Source organism: Battus philenor, unplaced genomic scaffold (genome assembly GCF_028537555.1).
Source record: "Battus philenor isolate CCGP_79_NKW_IND1 unplaced genomic scaffold, ilBatPhil1.0.hap1 SCAF_29, whole genome shotgun sequence".
NCBI lineage: Eukaryota > Metazoa > Arthropoda > Insecta > Lepidoptera > Papilionidae > Battus > Battus philenor.
The window spans coordinates 435,018-450,679 of NW_027181692.1; positions in this window are offsets into that span (position 1 = coordinate 435,018).

Genomic DNA, 15,662 nt, shown 5'->3' on the forward strand with positions numbered 1-15,662 from the left:
GTATCACGGTGTATCTATTTGACAAATGCAATTCGTTTAAGAATAATAAAGTTACCGAAATATGTTTGTAGTTTTATTTACCTTGTAGGGGGAGGGGGATGGAGGGGGGGGGAGCAAAAACTAAGTTTCATACATTATTATGTATCATGGTGTATCTATTTGACAAATGCAATTCGTTTAAGAATAAAAAAGTTACCGAAATATGTTTGTAGTTTTATTTACCTTGTAGGGGGGAGGGGGGGAGTAAAAACTAAGTTTCATACATTATTATGTATCACGGTGTATCTATTTGACAAATGCAATTCGTTTAAGAATAATAAAGTTACCGAAATATGTTTGTAGTTTCATTTACCTTGTAGGGGGGAGGGGGGGACCAAAAACTAAGTTTCATACATTATTATGTATCACGGTGTATCTATTTGACAAATGCAATTCGTTTAAGAATAATAAAGTTACCGAAATATGTTTGTAGTTTTATTTACCTTGTAGGGGGAGGGGGATGGAGGGGGGGGGGAAGCAAAAACTAAGTTTCATACATTATTATGTATCATGGTGTATCTATTTGACAAATGCAATTCGTTTAAGAATAATAAAGTTACCGAAATATGTTTGTAGTTTCATTTACCTTGTAGGGGGGAGGGGGGGACCAAAAACTAAGTTTCATACATTATTATGTATCATGGTATATCTATTTGACAAATGCAATTCGTTTAAGAATAATAAAGTTACCGAAATATGTTCGTAGTTTTATTTACCTTGTAGGGGGAGGGAGGGATGGGGGGGGGGAGCAAAAACTAAGTTCCGTACATTATTTTCTCCTGATGGATGCCTACTGTAACATCCTGCGATCTTCACTATATCGTCAATCTACCTAGGAAGGGTCTACTCATGCTGCGTCTACCTACTCGTGGTCACTTCTAGAGAACCTTTCGTCATCAACGACTTAGTTGAACGAGTGATGTGATACGCCCACTGCCACTTTAGACTCTTCCAGCTACGTCGTTGATCTTGATTCATTTCAGCTTACTAATTCGATCTCGCAGCGAAACTTCTAGCATGGCCCTCACCATTGTTCTCTGAGACCTGGAGCCATATGAGGTCCGTCATAAGTGAACACATTTCGGGTCCGTATGGAAGACTCGTGTAGTCTCTATTGTTCAACAACGGCCACTAGACGAGTAGATCAAGTGAGAAGCAAGAGATTGAGAAATGATGAACACTGGAGTCAAGGTTCAAGGTCACCCAGAGGGCTATGCTCGGAGTTTCCAAGATCACTGACGTAGAAGAATTGCTTGTCTTAAGTGGCAGCGGGGCTCATGGTTCGTGGTCGAAACCTCCTAAAGCGACCACCAGGCCGGTACGCGGCGTGGGTATACCCCCACTAGGTCGACCGATGACATAGTTTTTTTTTATTAATTCTAATTTGTATCGCTAGTGGTTTTTTTTACAATATTTTTTTTCGCTTCTACTAAACGCAGACAGTTGGGAGAGGGTTGCCGCTATTTGATACGAATCTTTCTTCTCCCGGCTGCGAGGCACGACAGTGTTATATAATTTTTTACAATTTTCTCTTACAAAATTTTTTCATATGGGTAAATACAGCAAAAATTTATACATATTAACAATACAATTTGGAATACTCAATTGCATATTAGTTGCTACATTATTTTATTTAAGTCGCTGCCCAAGCGCTACAGACCGTTAAATGCCTTGAGATTTAGGACAATGTGCCGGGCCAACTCTTCAAAAGATTCTGCTGTAGATTTATTCTTGAGAAGGTCCGGTAAGTTGAACGGAGGTATATTAAGGTTTTCACATAGTCACGTGGTCACGTCTTTTGGATTCGAATCGGGAGCAGTGTCTGAGTAAGTGATCAAAAGTCTGTACTGTGGAGTCGTCACATGGGCATGTCTCATTACGACGACATAGTTATAATCCACACGTTTCGATCAAATATAAACTATTGAATGCTATAATAAGATTTATTTAATAACATACTTTTAAGTAAGAAAAGGACCAATATTTAGCCACTTCCGCACATGCAGTGGTAGTCGTGCAACAAATGCACCGCCCGCCAGCCCGCTGATAAATGCTTATGCGGCAAACAATGCGAATCACACAACCGCCACCGTCAAATCACTCAACACGTGTTTCACCCCTCCACGGGGCATCTTCAGGAGTTATGTTACACCGATTAGTGACAAACACCAAGTGTCACGCACTGCATGTGCGGAAGTGGCTAAATATTGCTCCTTTTCTTACTTAGGATGGACTTCCGCAATTTAACGCCTGATTCCATTAAAAATATACTTTTAATTTAGATTTAAAACTGAGAAATGTACTATAAAATACCTCGAAACTATAGTATATACGTATACTTAGACCCGCGAAGTATTTATAAACCCTTTCCTTACCGCAATACGTTTCACTGAAGTAACTCTACTGAATCTGACAGCGCGCCGAAATGTGCACATTGCATGTCGGCAGGCTGATATTCAAATTTTCTCGTTTGTGTTACATATTTAAACATTTCACTGATATATCAATTAAAAATGGAAGTTAGAGTGAAGTTAGAGGGATCGCTTTAATCACTTTCATCGTTTCCGCCATATTACCTCGATGTACCTTCAAATAAATATGATTTATTTAAACTAATTTCACTTTCTAAAATATACCCACGGTGTCCCATAAATCAACGTCAAGCTGACTAGCGTAAAAAATCAGGGAGGAGTCAATAGCCTCCCTGATAAGCGAAAAAGAGACCAAAAATTCATTCATCACCCTCTGTAAAAAAATTATTAATAATGCTATAGAAAGAAATAAAAAATAAATATTGTAAATAAATAGATAATAAAGACAAAATATAAGCAAAATAATTATAGAATCTAAGTAATAAAAATGTGATATAAAATAACAATGTAATTTAAGAAAATGTAAAAAGAAATGAGGAATGAATGAAAGGTGATACAGAGCAAAAGGGAAAGACAGTAGAATTGTGGAATGAAAGAATAGACCGAAAGACAATGTAAAGTATGAAAGAAGAGAAAGAAAATAATAAAAAAATCTGTGAAAAATTAAATAAATTTGCCCAAAAAGTCCCTGTCCCACAAAAGATAGGGGGTACGAGAGGCCCCCAATAGCGGGGGCCATATAAAAAAAAACGTCAAGCTGAAACCCAGTTATAAGGCAATAAATATTCTACTACTTATTCTGCTGTGCTTACATCTTTCTTAAAATTATTACCATATCTAAGATTAACAGATTGTGTTAGAAAAAAATGACATGTGGCATACTTTTTTTAAACGGTTTTATTTAGTTCGACCCGTACGGAATTTGTTTATTTGGGTCAAAATTAGAAATTGAAATTTAAGCACCTAACCGTTATCAGATTGATCTGAAATTTGGTACTCACATTTAATTTAGATGACAATACAATATAATAAAATCAATAACATTATAAATCTAAGATGGCCGCCGATACAAAATGGCGGATTACATATTTTTCCTTAACCCCCTCAATATGGGTATCAAATGAAAGGGCTACACTAGTAAAACACGATGATTATGTCAAAATTTAAAATTCAAGATGGACGCCGTTCCAATATGGCGGACTAGGTACATATTTTTCCACAACGACTATGGGTATCAAAAAACCGTTTAATTTGAAAGTTAAATGTATTAATTAACTTTTAATTCGCTTTCGCGCAAACTTAGTAATTTATTTGACTGTGATAAATCATAAAACAGGGATCTACATATAAGCATGCATTACAATTTTTACGTACATATAGATTTCCGTGTTTTGCCATTAGCACTGCAAACAACTCGCCTTCTACTTGGATTTATTCCTACTGATTTATAAATTGAAAGTAAAACGTCTTTCGTTCAACCTTAGTAGATTAGTTTCCAAATTCATGCTGTACTTACGAAGAATCGTTTTTCTCGGGGATTCTCTTTCTAATAAAAAATCAACGCAATTTTAATTTTTAGAAGTTTTATTTTCACTTCGTTTTGTTAATTTTAAGAGTTCAGTTTCAATAACGTAGTGTGTTGTGCCTTTTTTAAAAGAGAATAATAATTTTATATAAATTTTTATGTGTTGTTTCTGGTTACAAAAAAGGTAAATATTATTCTAAATTATTTATTGGCAGAGTTATATTATTTTTGTTTTTTAAATGTTTACTTTGTTCAATTGTCTTTTTAAAAAGTAGTATTTTCGTGACCCTGGAACCTATCTTCGATCTTTACATGGTTTGTTATAGAAAATCTTAAGTTACTTTTCGGCGTTTCAATTTGCGTCGTGTTTTTTTTTTGGAACGTAACAACGACGCAAAGTGAGGTATTGGTGTATTTTTGTCTCAGATTGATTGTCGAATTATTTCAATATTTAAATTTATATAACCCACGTCAGTTGCTGAGAAATCGAAACAAATTACTGGCGTGAACAATTATTATTATTATTGCATCACAACATTAGCGAAATACAAACGCCGATCGTAATTAACTAACCGGTTCATTATTGTTAGCAGTGTTGTCATACACGTGTGAATATATCTAACTTCAATGCACATGTTTTTTACTTTCGTCATATAATCAAACATAGAGTCTGGCACTGGCACTAATCGGTGTAACATAACTCCTGAAGATGCCCCGAGGAGGGGTGAAACACGTGTTGAGTGATTTAGCGGTGGCGGTTGTGTACACGACTACCACTGCATGTGCAGAAGTGGCTAAACATTGGTCCTTTTATTACTTTTTTCCACCCCTATTTATGTGGGAACATGGATTTTATTTTCTATATTAAATTTTTCAGTTTCTTTGCATATATCACAGCTATTTACTTTATCACAATTACAGTATTGTTGTTTCTTACATTTTCACTTTTCCTGATATAAGTAATTCTAGTTCTAATTTATCTGTATTACTTATTTATTTCTATCTATCATAACTTTTGCCACCAAGTTGCAGAACTTGAGGAAGTATTCTCTTCTTTCTTCCATCATGATTGATGGTGATGGTCATCTCCTAAATCTTTTCATCTTTTCTTTCCATCGAATCGAAGATCTTGAAGGCTATAAATATAAAAGACTATTTCGACTGTTTCGAGGGATGAAAAAGTGCGTTACATCGGACGGTGATTACTTTGAAGGTGATGAAATTGATTTGAAAGAATAAATAAATAATCTACATTTTATAAACAAATTCACCTTATTTTTTGATCACAGCATTACCAGTCGAATTAATGTCAAGCAAGTGTAGTGCAAACATTTAGTATTGAGAAACGGGATTTCGGGGGCACTGCTCATAAATTGTCAGAAGATGGTCAGCCGTGTTCTTTGCGTACCATAATATCATGCGATCTACAATTCCTTGGTAAGCGTGGCGATTATGATATATCCCCAATAGATATCTATGAAGGAGGCCACGAGCTAGATATTAATCAGTCGTGTTATAAGATGTCATATTGCATAATGGTACAGATTTTAAAACGATTTTAAATTCAAAGCTAAGATGAGTTCAAAGAATGTATTACATAAAACTTATTAAACATTACATCAGAAGCTTAACCTATAGTGCAGGGTGTGCAATGCGCTCCCTGAGACAGCTAAGAGCATCGTCTTGGACCATCATGGTACAACACATGGATGTGAGTTCTATGGTCAGAGAAACAGAAATTCGATACATTTCGCATCTATTTCGCTGTCCAAACATAAAACACAAGACGAAACATGTACTACCACGGTTCGCCGCTTAGTTTCGCAACAGATATGTGCTACAGGCGTAAAAACAACGAGTGTTATTCTGCCGTCATAAGAAAGGCCGTAACTAATGCCATACTGTAAGCTATACCTACTTATAATATAGCTTGTTGGAATATGAACAAAACTTTCTTGTTACGACGGCAATGTTAATAGTTATAGCAGGGGGGGGGGGTTAGGTCTAGGGGGCGCCAGGGTTTCATTGCACACGGGCGCTGCAAGAGCTAGAGCCGATCCTTATGGGGGTGTCTCTGTTTGATTTCATGGAGCTTTCAATACTGCACAAAAAGGATGAAAATCTTGCTACACAGGTCTGGACAATTAATATTGTATCGACGATGAATAGATAATATATATTAAAGCCAGAGGTTTCAGTTTTACTCAGTTTCGTCGGAATTGAGTTCGCGGAGAAGTAAGAGGAAGAGTTAGAGAAATAGGAAATAGGAAGAGTAAGAGAAAAATGAGGTTTTTGAGCTAAAAATTTTACTCTGGATCGGAGACGTTTCAATATGGACTATACTAATATAGGTGTAGTATTGTGATTGTAGTGTAGTGTAGGTTTCCGAAGCTTCAATAACTCGGCGGGCAAAGCCTTATTCTCTTTTGAAATAGTTGCGGTTAGCCTGAAGGCTTTTACAACGTCATCGAAGAGTTCTTGGAGCAGAAGGGTATGTGAACTTAAAAATAAAACAGAAGCTGGTCAGACGCGTTCCAGTTGTGTGACGTTCGTAGTAAACCGCTCTACCCGAGTAGAGCTGTGTAGTGTTGATGTTGTGTGTGACTTGGGACGGCAGCGTGGACCACAGGCGAGACAAGGATGGATCCGGATCCAACCTTCGCCCACGCTGTTCGCAGTTAGAGAGTGTGGTGACCTGTGCAGTGTTGCAGGTGCAGTGGTTGATGGTGCTGTCCATTGTCTATTTTCTCGTTTGATGTTGGTGCTGTTAGCCTTGCAGCTCTTACAGCTTCATCGGAATTGAGTTCACGGAACGGAGGGGTCCGTGAATGGTGCTGTGTGATTATCGCTTGTAACATTGTATCTACAGCGGGCGTGGTAAAGCGCGCTACAAAACTAAGAGCGTTCGTATTTATATATATCCTTCTCTATCACCTAAAACATATATCTTCCGTCGCTCTCACACAGACGACGCGTGTGATTGGTTATAAAGTATGCATTGTGATTGGTTGCGTAAATAAAGTTTTGTTTCCTTGCACTCGTGTTTTATTTTTGACTCCAAGAGACAATCACCTAAAGATCTTCATCAGACAGTATAGCTGTCGCGAATTCGATTCTCGAAATACAACATGCACTTTGTACATGGGGCTCATTTCAATGCGACTTTTTGTAGCGATAGTGTAGCTAGTGAACGCTACTAACACGTTTTAGTCGCATTTACAATGCACTACCGCATTGCTGTTGAGAACATAAGATAATGAATCGCGACAGAGAGGCAGTATTGCGTTTGAATTGGGACTGAATTGTGATTATCTATATCAGAGTTCCCCAAACTTTTTTGTGTCGTAGACCCCTTGCCATGTTTTTCCGTGTTGGGTAGACCCCCTACTTACCTGATATTGATTTCCTGTAAATTTCTAACTGTAGTGAAGTTTAGTGTTAAAAACTTAAAGTAAAAACATACGTTAATTTATACATTTATTAATTGTAATTGAAATAAAATTTTGTATCTGGTATGTAAAATATACGTAACATATTAATAATTTTTTACTTCATAGGTACTTTTATAAATAATGTAAATGTTTTGATATTATAAGATAGTATGATGTAAGTAAATAGGTACTATCAGTGTATGTGTTGAGATCCACTATCGTGGACCCCCATTTTCATTTCATGGACCCCCAAAATATTTTTTCGCTGACGTAGACTCCTTGCAGGTTGTCATAGACCCCTAGGGGTCGATATAGACCACTTTGGGAATCACTGATCAAGGAGAATGAACACAGCCAGCGAGCGCTTCGCAAATCTATTTATACTGCATGGCTACAAGATATCGTCACGGAGATGCCTACGGGCAGAGAACTTATTATATAGGATTGCCACACCTCACAAAAACAATTTCTGGAGCATGTGCAACAAGGTACTTTTTGTTCCACAATACTCTACCACGATCACCAATTCGCCTTCCATGCGTGGCGATTATGATATACACCCCTGTAGATATCTTTGGGGGTGAGGGGGGTATGCCTTAAATTGGGCGTATGATCTAATAACAATGACTTTTTACGATATATTCATCATGAGACTTTTCATATCAATGATTTGCAGAATTTAAAAGTAAAATATCGTTTAACATTTCAAGATACCATAATAGGATACTATTGTGTATTAAAATAAATAAATAAAAGTGCGAATAAAAACTTTTAGGAGATGAATGTATAGCTGATTTGTTAGCAAATATATCAAGCGCTTTTATATCCATTTCAAATCACTCTGTACACGTATGACAAGACAAGCATAAGACAATAAAGAATACATACGTACATACTTTTACTCATTTCATTGGTTTGTACGTGAAATTTTGAACACCAAGTCGATTTTATTTTACTTCGTGATATATCATTTTAAATCTAGTATATAAAATTCTCGTGTCACGGTGTTCGAACTTGAACTCTTCCGAAACGGCTTGACCGATTTTTACCAAATTTTATATGCGTATTCAGTATGTCTGAGAATCGGCTACTATCTATTTTCCATACCCCTAAGTGATAAGGGTGGTCCACCCCTAAATTTTATTTTTAATTTTTTAGACAATTTTTTTGGTTTTTATTTTGTTATGATACAGCATATAAAAAATACATACAAACCTAAATTTTCACCCCTCTACGATCAATCCTTATCTTACATTTGTTAATTAAAAACTTTAAATTTTTTTTGCAAAACAACGTTTGCGGGATCAGCTAGTATTTTATATTAATATATGACAATAACTTCTGTCTGCATCTCTGCAGGGTATATAGTAAACAATGATTATATTTAATATATAATCGGAATTGAGTTCACGGAGCGGAAGGGTATGTGAACTTAAAAATAAAACAGAAGCTGGTCAGACGCGTTCCAGTTGTATGACGTTCGTAGTAAACCGCTCTACCCGAGTAGAGCTGTGCAGTGTTGATGTTGTGTGTCACTTGGGACGGCAGCGTGGACCACAGGCGAGACAAGGATGGATCCGGATCCAACCTTAGTTCGCCTGTCCACCACCCACCACCACCACCTATCTTGTGTGGGACAGGGACTATTCAGCATTATTAAATTTTTTTATTTTCATTATCGTCTTTCATACATCGTATGATCTTTCGTTCTTTAACCACAATTCTTCTGTCTTTCCCTTTCGCTCTGTAACGCCTTTCATACATCCCTCATTACTCTTTTACATTTTTATTATTTTATTTCTATATAGGATTATTAGAATATCACTTGGTTTTATATTTTTTTTGAGAACCTTCAGAAAAATTAAAAAACTAATTTTTTTGGATATGATGTACTCTACATTGATTAATAGCAAATGTACAACCTGAAGGTTCTTGGCATGGATAGGCTCCCATTAGAGCTTGGATTCACAGACCGCGGCCCGCCGGTCGAATACTGGTGGCCCGCCGACAGCAAAAATAATACTCTCGTACATTCGAAAACATATTGAATATTCCATAATAAAACCAAAAAGATTTAATTACCTATACTTCTGGCGGCCGGCCCGCCATCAGTTCATGATTTACCCGAGTGGCCCCTAGTCTTAATAAGTCTGTGCAACCATGCACTAGGTAGACCAACTGAATAAGGTAGAGAAAGCCGCTGGGCGCAATGCAAGACTGATCATCATCATCATGAACTCCTATGTCTTCAAGATAGTGCAGTCGTCCACAGTACGTCGCCATCCCGAGCGGTCTTGAGCCTCGCGCTTTACTTCGCTCCGCGTCATTCCAACTGCCTTCACTTCTGCAGTGATCATCCGACAGGTTTGCTTTAGGCATTCACGTCTTCACTTCCTTGAGGATTTCATTCTAAGGCTTGCGTCGGTATGCGATCAGGGTGCCTTCGGAGCGTGTGGCCTATCCAGTTCCACTTGCGTTTGATCTGCTGGTCGAGTCGGAGAGATACCCTCCTTTCCAGAGATCTACGTTGGAGACTTTCTGAGGACAGAATATATAAAGAATATGTCGAAGACAGTTGTTAACGAAGACTTGGAGCCGACGCGTGATATCTTTGGTGATTTTCCACGTCTTGCATACATATAGCAACACGGTTTTCACATTGGACCGGAATATTATCCTAAATCTTCTAGTCAGTTTCCTTGATTGCCATACAGAACGTTGTCTAAATCTGCCTCGTGGCAATGTATAGAAGTCAAATATCTTATAGTTGAAGCTATATATATCACACCTTTATGTCTTTTACACATATAATCAGTCCTCTTATATATACGACAATTATTAGTTATATATATATGTGTAACATAAGTCGTACGCTCTTCACGGGTCACGGGGGGTACTCTGAGTACCTTCACAGGTTCAAGCTCAAGGAGGACCCCTCGTGCTTCTGTGAACCGGGCGTGGGCCAGACCGTGGTCCACCTTGTGGCCCACTGTCCGGCGTTCGGAAGATTCCGAATGCCGGATGGGCAGAAAGATAGAAGAGAGGAATATCTCGGCCATCATGCAAGACGTAGGGGAGAGAGTATGCTTCCTCAGCTACTGCAGAAGGGTGGTAATGGATGCAATAGGTAAAAATAAATAATGTTGCAAAATAGAACGGTAGGAAAACCTAGAATGTAGTGGTTGAGGATGAATGTATGGCTAATGGAATGAAATGAAATGGGAAAATTGTAGAATGAAAGAAATAGTACGACAGATAAGATGATATGAAAGAGAAGAATGATAATAATAAAAAAAAAAAGAAATGAATAAATTACTGGAATTAAAAAGTCCCTGTCCCACACGAGATAGGGGAACAAGAGGTCACCAACAGCGGGGACCATATAAAAAAAAAACATAAGTCGTACAATACAAACTGAAGCGAAATAGGTCGCGTGCAATAAACTAAACTAAACATTCGACGCCATTTTCCCAGACAAATGGCGCGCTGCGTGTGACATTTGATAGAAAGCGACCATTTTGGCGCAATTTACCGCCATCATAAAAAAGATGGCGGCGGCTTTTACGGGCTTTGTATTTATTGCCCAGTAGCGACTCTTTTAACAGTCGATATATTTTAATAGACGTGATGTTTTATATATATACATATACAATCATATAAATATATTACACAGCATATATAATATATTACACAGCATCCGTGTCTTTGTTTTGATAATTACTTTTAATGTTTACGTTTTTTTAATCGCGTTTCTGTATGTTACTGTGTTTATTAAAACTCTTAAAGTATTTCCTGACTAAATTTAATACTCTTTATTTGTACACACAGGAATGTATATATATATATATATATATATATTTATAACTATGGCCAAGTAATTGTTAGAAAATTAATAACTTTTGTATTTATTTATATATTGTATGCATGCACACATAGCAGGCACATGCATATATGTATATATGCATCTGCATGTGAGTATATGTTTATATATCTTGTAAAACTTTGTTGCTCATCCTGTATAAGCTATAGAGTTTATTGAGTAACTTTCTTCTATGTAGGATTAGGATCCTTTTGCACGTTTTCAAAATATAAATAATGAAGGCGAAAACATGTAATGATCCCTTGTTGTACAAGTCGCCTGTTAAATTGTATCTTATGTTTAAGTTTCGTGAACGATTAAAAATAAAAATATATTAAAAAGAGTTTTCGCATTTTTACTACTTTTATGACAACTACTTTTGGCATCTGTCTAGAAGAGCGCCAAAAAAATAAAAAATAAAGCAAAGGCAACATATCACTCAGCCTCATTCCACTTATTTATTTACCTTTCGTACAACTTATGTAATGAATGATTTAATGCCGAACATTCTCTACCAGGCAACCCAAGATAAAGATAAAATGAATTTATTCAACATTGGAACCTTTAACAGAACTCTTATAGATCGAAAACTTATTTTTTATTCTGTTTTATTTTTGTCTCTACTCTGCTTCGCAAGGTGTTAAAGTTGTGGAGAAGAAACAAGAAGTGTAAAGTTCAACACAGATGTACACATATACACTTTATCAGATATAGCCTGGATGAAATCAAAACAATCAGGCGACATCGCTGCCAAGGATTCTTGTCATTTAAATATTCATTAATTAAAAAAGCCTTTTACGTCAATTCACTTTTAATATGCGTCTAGAAATATAAAAATGTGTTTAAATGTTATATAAATTTTAAGTAATAACAAACACATACTTAAATAAGAAGACATTGTGTGTATTTATAAATATATATATATATTTATATATATATATAATTACATTATATATATATAAATACACACACACACACACACACACACACACACACGCACACATATATATATATATATATATATATATATATATATATATATATATATATATATATACACCAATACCTCACTTTGCGTCGTGGTTACGTTCTCCAAAAAAAAACACAACGCAAATTGAAACGCAAATGAAAGTGAATTAAGATTTTCTATAGCAAACCATGTAGAGATTGAAGATAGGTTCCAGGATCACAAAAATACTACTTTTTTAAAAAAAAATTGAACAAACTAAAAATTAAAAAAACAAAAATAATATAACTCTACTAATAAATAAATTGGAATAATGTTTACCTTTTTGTAACCAGAAACAGCACGTAAAAATTTATATAAATTTATTATTCTCTTTTAAAAAAAGCACAACACACTACATTACAGCACACTACCTAATTGAAACCGAACTCAAAAATTAGCAAAACAAAGTGAAAATAAAACTGTATTCAAATTGCGTTGATTTTTAGTTAGAAAGGGAATTCCCGAGTTTTGATGGCACGGCGCCATTAGAAAAAAAAAATGTTGACATCTTTTAGATAAAAAGAAAATTAAAAACTCTAACCCAAAACAACGCAACCTCGAAAATCTAACGACGCGCTGTGAAAATTAGTACTAATTAAGCAGCGACGCAACTTCGAACAAAAACGCAAAACGAAACGACGCAAAGCGAGGTATTGGTGTATATGAGATTTAATACCTTCTTTCCATGTTCACGACATAACTTAAACATGAATCTATTTATTCGTATGTGTTTTATTAGGTTTCATAATAATCTTTTAGATGAGGTGTAGTTATATATGCAATCCTATAAACATTTTAATATACCCAAAAACCGTGTACATGTTTGAATAAATTGAAATAAAGAGGCAGCAAATGAACTAAAAGCCACCTCTAGTAGCGGACTGACTTTACAGCTCCGTGTGCAAATCATTCACGTCTCACATCCGTGTTGTCATAAAAACTTCAATTATTTAGTTTAATTGGAATAAAAATAATCAATAATTGACATTGAGGAATGACCTTGGGTTTGTACAACCCGTAACGGTTCATGTTCATACGAAATATATAATAAGACTTGCATTGGTTACATACCTCGAAAATTAAATGCCTTCATTTGTTTTGACAAAAAAATATGAAGAAACCTGATTTACTTTAAAAAAAACTTTCTTTTTGCTTTTAATTGTATATACAGTTCAATTTTGAGCAAAAATCTTTATATTTATTACATATATTTTCATATGATCATTCTAAAACAGGGCTTCTTAAACTTTTGTCTGTTTGTTCACGACCCCATTTATGATTGCGAGTTTCTTGACGACCACAAATATAAAAGAGAAATAAATGAATATTATTTGATGATTTACTTATAAGGTAGCAATATACTATATACACATGAAAATATATATATAGTATTAGAATTCGTTTTGTAACATACAAAAATCTAAAATTAATAATTGCACAGAATATTATAAAATTGAATTTATTATAGTTTCAAAAATAAAAGTGGATTCTGACCGTCTCAATTCGCTCGAATATATTCAAGTAGTAGTAAAATGATATATATAAATATTTGACATTGAAATCTCCTGACCCCAGAGTTTTGCTTCGCGACCCCATTTGGGGTCGCGACCCATAGTTTAAGAAGCCCTGTTCTAAAATATAGTATATGCAAATAATTTCTGTCAGTACAAAGTGTACAGCATGGATGCACAGACCGCGGCCCGCCGGTCGAATACTGGTGGCCCGCCGACAGCAAAAATAGCACTCACGTACATTCGATAAATATTGAATTCTGTTCCAGAATAAAAGCAAAAAAATGTAATTACCTATACTTCTGGCGGCCGGCCCGCCATCAGTTCATGATTTGCCCGAGTGGCCCCTAGTCTTAATAAGTCTGTGCAACCATGGTGTACAGGAACAGATGATAAATAATAAATAATTTTAATATGTAGTCATACGAATTTTGTGAATGATTTTTCTTAGTATATTACTAGTAGATTATTTATAATTTCTGAACATATCAAATCGAATTAAATATATGCAGAAACGGTAACATAATGAAAGGGTATATTACGTATATACTGGAAACACTCTCTGTCTAGCCATAAGTTATGTTACAAAGAAAATATCAGATAGACTAATACCTCGCTTTGCGTCGTTTCGTTTTGCGTTTTGTTTCGAAGTTGCGTCGCTGCTTAATTAGTACTAATTTTCACTGCGCGTCGTTAGATTTTCGAGGTTGCGTTGTTTTGGGTTCGAGTCTTTAATTTTTTTTTCTAAAAGATGTCAACACTTTTGTTTCTAATTGCGCCATGTTATCAAAACGCGGGGATTCCCTTTCTAACTAAAAATCAACGCAATTTAAATACTGTTTTATTTTCACTTTGTTTTGCTAATTTTAAGAGTTCAGTTTCAATTACGTAGTGTGTTGTGTTTTTTTCTTAAAGAGAATAATAAATTTATATAAATTTTTACTTGTTGTTTCTGGTTACAAATAAGGTAAATTTTATTCCAATTTATTTATTGGCGGAGTTATATTATTTTTGTTTTATAATGTTTTCTTTGTTAAATTTCCTTTTTAAAAAGTATTATTTTCGTGACCCTGGAACCTATCTTCGATCTTTACATGGTTTGCTATAGAAAATCTTAATTCACTTTGCGGCGTTTCAATTTGCGTCGTGTTTTTTTGAAAAATAATCACGACGCAGAATGAGGTATTGGTGTAATTTCTAAAAGAATATATTTTGATTATGTACAGTGAAAAAGATATGTTAACATACTAAACTAGTTATTCAAAGTCCGCCCTTAGTTTCAACGCGCGCTTTAGAACGGTCGCGCGCGTCGATGGATTCACGAACTGCTTCCATTGGAAACTTGGTCACTACTGCCTCCGAAGGCTTCTTGAGCGACTAAATAAGTTAAATATGTCGGCTGGCTCCTTACTTACCTTTGTACAGCGCAACTGATGCAATGCTATTCTCTTTAGTGCCGCACTCCATTTTCAAAACAAAAACATACAATAATGGCGGGAAAAAGTCTATTTTTTATCGTAAAAGCTGATGTTCGAAATTTAAATTAATAATTTTTTTAAATGTATATAAACAGCCAGTAACAGAATTTATGGCTAGACTAGATATTGCGTGTTAAATATATCGAGTTTTCTAAGAACAATAATATGCGTAAAAATACGAGAAGCGAAAACAAATTATTTTCAGCAAATTTAAATATATGGTCAGTGTATACGATTTTACAATTGGATCACAGATAATATAAGCTTGTTTAGTTTTATTTAACACAGATATTTTAGAACGTTTATGCTAATATTTTTTTTATTAGAATTTACCTTCTACAGGCAAATTAGAAGCAAATATTTTTAGTCCAGTTTTCATAATTACGTTTCGTGCGACCACTTCCTCATCACTACTCCATATCGCCATTGTCAGGCTGT